This window comes from Vigna umbellata, chromosome 3, assembly GCF_029865625.1.
Source record: "Vigna umbellata cultivar VRB3 chromosome 3, Vumbellata_1.0, whole genome shotgun sequence".
Classification (NCBI taxonomy): Eukaryota; Viridiplantae; Streptophyta; class Magnoliopsida; order Fabales; family Fabaceae; genus Vigna; species Vigna umbellata.
The window spans coordinates 8429079-8438484 of record NC_142167.1 but is presented as its reverse complement, the minus strand read 5'-3'; positions in this window follow the sequence as shown (position 1 = coordinate 8438484).

The following is a 9406-nucleotide window of genomic DNA, read 5'->3' as shown; positions in this document are numbered from 1 at the left end:
TTTTGTGCAGGTACTTGATGATGGTGGATTTGATAACCACTTTGGTTCTGGAAAGTGGAAGCTCACCAAAGGTAACACTATTGTGGCTAAAGGGGAGGAAAACTCTAAGCTTTACTGGAAAAAAGCTTTGGCTGCTAAAGATAGTGTGAATGTCGTGTATATGGAGTCATCTTTGTGACACAGAAGGCTTGGGCATATCAGTGAAAAAGGACTTAACTGGTTAGTTAAAAAGGATGTTCTCTTAGGATTGAAGAGTGTAGAGTTGGAGAAATGTTCTCACTGCATGGCTGGTAAACAAACCAGAGTATCCTTCAAGAAGCATCCTCCTTCCAGGAAGTCAGAGTTGCTTGAATTGGTGCATTATGATGTTTTTGGCCCATTGAAGGTAAAGTATTTTAGTGGTGCACTTTACTTTGTTAATTTTATTGATGATTGTTCCAGGAAGCTTTGGGTTTATGCTTTACAGAGAAATGACCAAGTGTTGGACAAGTTTAAAGAATTTCATGCTTTGGTTGAGAGGCAGTCAGGCAAGAAGCTGAAGCGCATTCGTACTGACAATGGTGGTGAATATTGTGGACCATTTGATGCTTATTGTAGACAGTATGGTATTGCACATGAGAAGACTCCTCCCAAAACTCCTTAGTTGAATGGTTTAGCAGAGAGGATGAACATGACATTGATTGAAAGAGTTAGGTGTATGCTTTCTGAAGCAAAATTGCCTAAACATTTTTGGGGTGAGGCATTGTTTACAGCAGTGCATGTTATTAATCAAAGTCCTGCAGTTGCTTTGAACTCTGAGGTTCCAGACAAGTTTTGGTTTGGCAAGAATGTTACTTATGATCATTTGCGTGTCTTCGGTTGTAAAGCATTTGTTCATGTTCCAAAGGATGAAAGATCCAAGTTGAATGTGAAGACAAGGCAATGCATCTTCATTGGTTTTGGTTAGGATGAATTTGGCTACAAGTTGTATGACCCCGTTGAAAAGAAAGTTATTAGAAGTTGTGATGTGCAATTCATGGAAGATCAAACCATTGAAGATATTGATAAGGTGGAGAAGTTTACACCTAAGGAAGATGGTAATGTGGCTATGTTGATCCAATTCGGTTGTCTATTAATGATTTGGATATTGATGTTCACGATGATGAACAACATGGTGATATTGATAATCAGCAGGTTAAAGATAGCTTGGATGTTCCTATTGATAATGTTGATGAAGAGGAACATGATGTGTCACTAGATGAGAATCTTAGTGATGTACCTGAGTTACCAGAAGCTCAACCCAAAAGATCTGACATGCCAAAACAACCTTCTAAGAAGTACTCTACCAATGATATGTGATGTTGACCGATGACGGAGAACCTGAATGTTATGAGGAGGCCATTGAAAGTGAAGAAAAGCAAAAGTGGTTGGATGCAATACAGGATGAGATGAAATCTCTGCATGATAATCACACTTATGACTTGGTGAAGTTACCTAAGGGTAAGAAAGCCTTAGAGAACATGTGGATTTTCAGGGTGAAGCAAGAGAACAATTCTACATCTACCAGATATAAAGCCAGATTAGTGGTGAAAGGCTTCAGACAAAGAAAGGGTGTTGACTTCAATGAGATTTTCTCACCTGTGGTGAGGATGACATCCATCAGAACTGTGTTAAGTTTAGCTGCTACTCTAGATTTGGAGATTGAGCAGATGGATTGAAGACAACTTTCCTTCATGGTGATTTGGAGGAAGAGATTTACATGAAGCAACCAGATGGTTTTTTTGTTGAAGGCAAGGAAAACTATGTGTATAGGCTACGAAAAAGCCTATATGGTTTGAAGCAGGCTCCGAGACAGTGGTATAAGAAGTTTGAGTCAGTTATGTGTGAGCAAGGCTACAAGAAGACTACTTCTGACCATTGTGTTTTTGTCAGAAAATTTTATGAGAATGATTTCATTATACTGTTGTTATATGTTGATGACATGCTTATTGTTGGGAAAGATGTATCCAAAATTGACAGGTTGAAGAAGCAACTGGGCAAGTCATTTGCCATGAAAGCACGGGAGCTGTTAAGAAGATTCTTGGTATAAGTATCACTCGTGATAGAAAAGAGAAGAAACTTTGGCTATCACAGGAGCACTACATTCAAAAGGTGTTGCAAAGATTCCAAATGAAAAATGCTAAAGTTGTAAGTACTCCTCTTGCTACTCATTTTAAGTTGAGTGTTAAACAAAGTCCTTCAAATGAAGGTGAGAAGATGGATATGAGCAAAGTTCCTTATGCTTCTGCGGTGGATAGTTTGATGTATGAAATGGTATGTACAAGGCCTGATATTGCACATGTTGTTGGTACAGTCAGTAGATTTTTGTCAATCCAGGTAGAGAGCATTGGAATGCTGTGAAATGGATTTTGAGGTATCTTCGTGGTACTAGTGGTTTGAGGCTTTGTTTTGGAGGTGATAAGCCTACTTTGGTGGGTTACTCAGATTCAAATATGGCTGGAGACATTGATTCCAGAAAGTCTACTTCAAGCTATTTGATTCATTTTGTAGGGGGAGCCTTAGCTTCGCAATCAAAGTTGCAAAAGTGTGTAGCATTGTCTACTACTGAGGCAGAATTCATTGCACTTACTGGAGCATGTAAGGAGTTCTTATGGGTGAAGAAATTCTTGCAAGAGCTTGGTTTTGTGCAGGAGAAATACTTGTTGTTTTATGACAGTCAAAGTGCTATTCATCTTGGTAAGAATCAAACTTTTCATTATAAATCCAAACATATAGATGTGAGGTATCATTGGATACGTGATGTTTTGTATGCTATGTTGTTGGAATTAGCTAAAGTTCATACAGATGATAATGGTGCTGATATGATGACCAAGGCATTGCCAAGAGGAAAGTTTGAAGTTTGTTGTGAGATTGCCGGTTTGGAGGATATCTCCACATAGTCGTGAGGGGGAGATTTTGTTGGGTTATTGGGCTCCCTTCCTATGTGGAGAATAGGCCCAAATAATGTGGACCTTTATGTCTCACTAGGTCAAATAGAGATGGGTCAGATTAGTAGGGCACATTAGAGTCATTTGAAGAGAGGCAAAAGCCAAGTGAGAGAAAAAGGAAGAGAAAGAGTTATTCCCGCATAACCTTAAACTTGCATTGGTGTTTTCGTCGCTGTGAAGTCATTCATTGTTGGATCGAGCTTATTTTTGGACAGTAGGTTCCAGACATATGGTTCTTCATTCTGACCGTTCGGATCGTCAATTGGAGATCTAGATTGGGAGAAATAGGTCACGCACCTGCAGCCCTGTTTTGGAGATTTTTCATCTTGGTTCTCATTTGTAAGCATTTGTGCTTATTTAAATTGGCTTATTGAACACACCATTTGGTGTTATTATTGGAGACCCTTTTGTACCCTATTATTGATCATAGTGAATTTTTCTTTGGTCTGGACGACTCGTGGTTTTTTACCCTTGCATTGAGGAGTTTTTAACGTTAAAAAATTGTTGGTGTCTCTTTGTGCTTTGGATTCTATTTTTGTTCTATTTGTTCGGTGCTCCTCACAGATTCTCGCAAGAAGGGGGATTGAATTTCCGTTGCGTTATTACTTTTTGCCAAATTGTTATTTTTTTTTTGTCTTTCCCCATCAGTCTTCTTGTACAGTTCTCTCATAGTCGTCCTTCTACGTCGACCTCCTAGGTGGTCCACCGTCCTCCCAGAACGTCCTCTCATGGCCGTCCATCTAGGTCGTGCCAACTGGTAATGACTCATTAATCCCTTTATTCAGATTAAGGTTTGATTAGACCGTCATTAAGCCAGCGAAAGGTAAATACACATCACAATAGTATAAATAAAAGTATCAGGTATGACTTTATGATACGATGCACATTATATGCATCACTTACATAGCTAACCGTTCGGTTATATTACTAACTTGAGTGTCGGAGTGCATTTGATAGGTACCCGTCCACTTGGCTTGGACAAGGAGAAGGGAGAGCGAACAACGTAACTTGGAGGATGGAGGACAACTAGGGAGCCCATCCGGTCTTCAAGAAAACCTAAAGTGCTTTGAGTAAGGGACTTCAACCCTATACCCGAAACATTTTGGCGACCACCGTGGGACCGAGTGAGTATCCCCAATTGTAGCCATAAAGAACCAGTGAGTGGTGCTCTAAAGGACGTCAACCTTTCGACCTCAGGAAGTCGATCATTCAACCGTTCGACCATCTGGCCTCAGGTACTTAACCAAATTTGGTATCAACAATCCGTCCATAATTGCTCAGCCATGTGGCCTCACAGTGACTTAGCCAAATTTGGCATCAACTATCTGGTCATCCAGCCTCAACTGCTCGGTCATCTGGCCTCACAATTTCTTAGCCAAATTTGGCATCAACTATTCGGCAATCCAGCCTCACAAGGACTTAGCCAAATTTGGCATCAACTATCCGGTCATCTGGCCTCAACTGCTCGGCCATGCGGCCTCACAGTGACTTAGCCAAATTTGGCCTCAACTGCTCGGTTATCCGACCTCATAGGGACTTAGCCAAATTTGGCGTCAACCATCCAGCCATCTAGCCTCACAAGTACTTTGAGTAAGGGAGCTCGTCTGGTCTTCAGGAAAACCTGGAGTGCTTTGAGTAAGGGACTTCAACCCTATACCCAAAACAATAGTGGAATTGGAATTTCTATAAACTTATATAAGAAAGAAATTATGAATATAGTACGTTAATTAACTTAAAAAATTATAAAATTTAATATAAGTAAAAATTACAAATATTATAATATTTCATCCACATTAATTAATTATAAATTATAAATTTTTAATATAAATAACAATGTTAGTGCAAATTTAAAATATATAAACTAGAGTTGTCAAAATGGGTCACAACCGCAGGCCAACTTGGCCCACCATGAATTCAAGTCGGGTTGGGTTTGAAAATTTAAAGTTTTGTATGCGGGTCAGATTTCAACCTGACTCGTTTAAATCTGGCTCATCTAGATTGAACTCGTGGTGAGCCAAGTTGGCCAACCAACCCACCTACCTAATTTTATTTTTTTTATTATTTTATTTATGAAACCCTAAAAAATAAAATACTCTCTTCACCGTGGTACTCTGCTCTCACTTCATGGTGCTCTCACTTCATGGTGCTCTCACTCTCACTTCACTAAAAGTCTTCAAGGAGCAGGTAAAACACCCTTCCTTTTTTCTTCTCTTTTCTCAACATTTTTGTTTTCTCACTTCTCTTTCTTTTTTTTTTCGAAAACCCTATAATGACGAAAATAGGGGTTTACGAATTTGTTATTTGTTATGGTTTTCTTTGTCCGTTACGAGAGCTATTGTAGGGGATTTGAAGATGTGTAATGGTTTTTTTTCCTGTTCTGACATGCTTGTATCAAAGTTTGTTCATTTTAGTTAAACAATTTGAGTATACATTATTTGAACAAGTTGGAGCTGCTTTTGATATCTTTGCATTTGGGAAATTGTGTTACAGTTTAAACTATTAATTTTTTGTTGATTTTGTTGAGTATTGGTTCTCTTTTTTTAACTAATGTTTTCTTATTGATTGTTGGAATTGTTTTGACTCCATTATTTGACCTCATTTTTAGTGATATTCATCGTGTTGTTGCTTATCTCATCTTTCATGTATGTCGATTGGTTGTGCAACTACAAGTAGGTATCGTTATATATATTTTCTTTTGTGTTGTGAATCAAAACTTTTGTTGGTTCTAGTTTTCGAGTTGTAGTTGCAGCATAATTATTCGTGTGTCTAGTATATGCTTCGCTCTTGTGTTTGGGGTCTTGACCATGCGTTTATATTTTTGCTGCGAGATGTTCTGATTTCAGGAAATATTTATTTGTGGTTTATGAGACAATAAGAAGGAGGATCAAGGGTTGCAATAGTTGATGTGCTCAACTACATTCAGGTTGGTTTGGCATTTCTTCCTTTTGCATATAATATAGAATTATTGTACATGCTTGTACTGTTGGGATTGAGGATTGTTCTGTAGCAAACAAAGATAATGACTTATGAAAGGCCAACAGATCAGAAACATGAATCAAACTGATGCTTTTTGGTTTATTCAAGTATTATTCCTGACTGTGAGTTCAAATGGTATCACAGTGTACAAAACAAAAGCTACAATACTAAAAAGCTCTCAACAACGAAGGAATACGTCTATAGAGAGAGAGAAAGAATTCTCAATCATTGCCTCCCCTCAATTGTTAACTAATTCCCCTTTTTGTAACCATCCTTTTCCCACAGAAAATCCCTCAACCGTGTATTCTCCTTTCTCTCCCTCACGTGTCTTTGTCTGCCACTACCTTCTGCAGAAGGTGCCATGTGGCCATGTGACTCATCTTTATTCTCCATTTCCATTTTCCATTCTACCCCTGTAGTGGCCAATTTATTCTCGCTCGTTACAATACCCTTCCCATCAACATTAACCTTATACTCAAGGTTAAAGTCAGGGTAAGCTTGGACAAACTCTTTAAGGTCTTCCCATGCGGCTTCTATTTCAGATAATCACAGTCCAGTGGACTAAGACTTGAGAAATGTGGTTGGACCTGCGGAGTATGTCTCGTTTATGAAGGATAGCTTGTGACATCAACAAAGGACCCTCGGGTAGTGTCGTCAATGGGAGGGGGAACATAGACAATGTCATGGGGACCCTTGCATTCTTTTAACTGAGATATATGGAAGATTGGGTGGATTTTAGCCGTTTCAGGCAATAACAGTTTATAGGCCACTGAGCCAATTCAAGCTATGATTGGGAATGGACCAAAATATCTCAGTCTTAGTTTCTAGTTTTTTCTCAAGGCAATGAAATTCTGTCTCTATGGTTGGAGTTTAATCAAAACCAAATCGCCCACCTTCAGTTCTTTATGCATGCATTTGTTATCTGCATATTTCTTCATCTTTTTTTGTGCTTTAAGAAGTTGCCTCTTCAATTGAGCCAAAGCCCTGTCCCTTTCCCCTGAGAGCTCTTGGACTGATGGTGGATCTTTAGGATCCATTGTATATTTCATGATGGTCAGTGGATTTCGGTCATACACCACCTTAAATGGTGTTGTTTGTGGATTGCTGTGAAATGTTGAGTTATACCAAAACTTTGCTCATGTTAACAGTCTAGTCCAGGTCTTAGGATTATCAAAAGTAAAGCACCTTATATACATCTCTATACATTTATTTAGTGCTTCTGATTGGCCATCGGATTGCGGGTGGTAAGCCGTAGACATGTTCAATGTTGTGCCACTCAACTTGAAGAGATGTTGCCAAAATTGACTAATGAAGATTTTATCTTTGTCAGAAACGATAGCTCTAGGGAACTCATGCAGTTTGACAACCATGTGGATGAACAATTTTTGCACTATCTTACTAGTATAATCCGCTTTCAGGGGAGCAAGGTGAGCATACTTAGATAATCGGTCAATGAAAACCATGATTACGGTATACCCATTGGAAGGTGGAAGACTCGTAATGAATTCCATAGCTATATCCTCCCAAACTTGATTTGGAATTGGTAGTGGGTGTAGTAACCCTACTAGAAGGGTGATGGCAGATTTAGCTTTTTGGCAAATAAGGCATTCTTGGACATACTGAGTAATATCCTTGAGCATGTCAGGCCAATAAAACTGGGAAGACAGTCGAGCCATAGTTCTAGTTATTCTAGCATGACCCTCTAATTTTGGACTATGGTATTCCTTGAGCAACAATTGTATGATTTCTTCATCTCTAGGAATTACCACTATGTGCTTCCAATGTAAAAGTCCATCAGAGTATGAGTAATTAATATTAGGTGGTTTCCCTATTGCACAGGCTTGTATAACAGCTTGAAGATGAGGATCAAGTTGTGTTGCGTTCTGAATTTTGGACATCAAAGTAGTCTCTCTATTGGACCATGCCATAGAGAAGGATCTGGGCAAGGCATCTGCGGCCTGATTATCTTTCCCTGGTTTGTATTTAATGGTGAAATCATATCCCAAAAATTTGTGCAGGCGTGCCTGTTGCTCAGGGTTTGGAGGGATTGATCCATTAAACTTTTGAGGCTTTTTTTATCAGTTCGAATGATGAACTTGTGAGCAAGCAAATAATGTCTGAATTTGACAATGGCTTCTGTGACTTCATAAAACTCCCTCGTATAAGCAGATTTGTGTTGCATCCTAAAAGATAATTTTTTGGAAAAGAAGGCTATATGATGCTTGTCTTGACTCAAAACTGCACCAATCCCCAAACCGGATGCATCAGTCTCCAAAACAAAGGGTTTGGTGAAATCTGGTAGTGCTAGTATAGGAGCTGTGGTGATTGCTTGTTTCAAGGCCTCAAAAGCTTGAGTTACAAGTGATGTCCATTGAAAATTATCCTTTTTAAGGAGATTTATCAAAGGGTGAGCTATTGTAGCATACTCTTTTATAAAGCGTTTGTAATAGCTTGTTAGACCAAGGAATCCTCTCAATTGTTTTGTGTTTTGAGGGCATGGCCACTATAAAACAGCTTGAACCTTGCTAATGTGGCCTAAGCAATCCACTTGAGAGAGACCAAAAGAGCATTTGGATAATTTGGCATATAATTGGTTTTCTTTCAAGATGTGCAAAACTGTTTTCAAGTGACCAAGATGAGCAGACCAAGAAGGGCTATATACGAGAATGTCATAAAAAAAATCAATACAAATTTCCTTAGAAAGCCTTGGAATATGTCATTCATGAGAGCTTGAAAAGTTGTTGGTGCATTTGTTAATCCAAATGGCATGACAAGCCATTCATAGTGACCTTGATGGGTTTTAAAGGTAGTTTTGAATCTGTCAACAGGATGGACCAAGATTTGGTGATAGCCTGATCAAAGATCCAACTTAGAGAAGAATTTAGCACCAAATAATTCATCGAGTAGATCCTCCACAGTTGGGATAGGAAATCTGTCTTTGATTGTGACAACATTCAATGCCTTGTAGTCAGTACAAAATCTCAAAGTACCATCTTTCTTTGATCGCCCTCAAATTAATTAAGAATGTACTTTAATTTGTTTGAAACTTGAACAATAATCAATTGAAGAATTATTTGTGGATAACCAATGATGAATCTATCTTGGAAAAGTAGTGGAATTAGCCTATTTCATCATAATTATTTCTAAGTTTCTTCTTTGTTCTTCAAACATTAATTCCATTAGTATAGTTTCTTACTGTCATTCTTGAGCATTGCATAGCATTCATAAGATTCAAATATTGAAAAGCAATCCTGTATTTGTTGGGAGACGACTCACAGTTGCTTTAACCATATCTACTTTCTTGACTACTGACTTGGCAATATTGAAGTTGCCTTGAAAAGTAATATTAATTTGATAGCTTCAACAACAACGTATCATAAGGATTTGGGTAGAGAAAGTAAGAGACCTAGGATAAGTACTTCAAAAGTTTAGGATCATTTTACGAAAATTGGTATTAAAGATGG